The sequence below is a fragment of the Macaca nemestrina genome, chromosome 5, assembly GCF_043159975.1.
Source record: "Macaca nemestrina isolate mMacNem1 chromosome 5, mMacNem.hap1, whole genome shotgun sequence".
NCBI lineage: Eukaryota > Metazoa > Chordata > Mammalia > Primates > Cercopithecidae > Macaca > Macaca nemestrina.
In genome coordinates, this window is record NC_092129.1 from 141,224,717 (window position 1) to 141,226,201 (window position 1,485).

Genomic DNA, 1,485 nt, shown 5'->3' on the forward strand with positions numbered 1-1,485 from the left:
TTCCAGCGACCGTTTGGTGGCTTTTGTGTTTTTTCTGTGGGGGAGGGGCAGGAGGGAGGCTCTTACTTGACTATCTGAGGATGGGGGCTAGTAAATGAGTGGGAAGTTGGGGGTGCGGGGTCTCTGTCTTCCCCCGCATCCATAACTCGCTTCTTCCCACCCAAATGGTGGGTGCCCTCCACGGGTTAGGCCTCAGTGTTGACAGCAGCAGGAGCTCTGCCCGGCGCTTCCTACCCCACCTCCACAACTCCATCCCTCGGCCTCTCTCTCTCCCCTCTATTCCCCCAGCGTCCCTCCATCTCACAGTGGTTTTGGCGTGGACTAGAGTAGGAGGGACGGTGAGATCATTAAAGTCCCTTGGGGCCCAGGAAGTCCCAACAGTGGCCAGCGCCTGAAGGCAGAGTAAGGACCCAGGGTGTCCCGGAGTTCCACCCGGAGCCTTTCTTGGATTCAAGCCTGAGCCGACAACCCCCACTTTCTGGCACAAAGCTGGCGGCGGCGCCTCGCTAAAAGCGCGCCCCGGAGCCCCGCGGGGTGTCCATCCGGCACCTCCGCTTGGGTCCGCCCAGCTGCGGATTCACCCGACCTCGGCCTGGCAGCCGAGCCTTCCTCTGCCCTCCCCCGTCTCTCTTCGTCCTCTCCTTCCCTCCCCCTGCGCGTTAGCGCTCCCTTCGCGTTTTTCCGACGGTCCCGCGGGTCCCACCGAGTGACTAATCCCGCAGGTTGAGCAACGAGCCGGCGCTGGCGCCCCGGAGACGGCTGGTCATCCCCCTCGGCGCTGCGCAGTGCCCGGGCCTTGAACTTCCCCGGCCCCCGCGCTGGCCCAGCTGGCTCCCGCCGTCCGGTCCGGCTTCGCAGCTCGCTCCGGGTGCCTAGGACGCGCGGCCCGGCCCTGGCCGTCCCTGAGGACGCGGGTGGGGCGGGGCGCTCGGGGACCCCCAGATTCTACAGGGTGGGAAAGGAAGGTGTCTCCTCTTCCCGAACTCGAGCAGGGAGACTGTGTGGGGAGTGGCGCCCCGACAAGGCGAGGACGAATGCAACGCCTGGCCCTTGCCGCCTTCTCAGCTCAGTGTCTTTGCACGTTCTGGAAGGTCGGATGTGTTTGAGGAATGTTTGAAGAATGCAGGCTGCACCTCCGGCTGGGGCTGTTGAGGGTGCCCAGAGGCACTCGCCCCAGAAACGTGCGCGCGCGCACACACACACACGCACACGCACACGCACACATACACACCCCTCTTCCTGAGGCCGCCGCTCACTCTTGGGGATCTCACTTTTCTTCTCGCTCAGGGACTCCTACGGTTGCCCCTCTTCGCCGCCCTTCGCACCACCCCCTTCCTTCCCTCTTCCCCACCTCTCTTGCAGTCAGCGCCTACCGCTTTGTCTGTCTGTCTGTCTCTCACCGTCTCTCTCACTCACTCGGGTGTTTATTTAATTGTTTCCCCGAGCTCTGAGGCAGGCTCTCCTGCCGTCAAACTCTGCCATCCC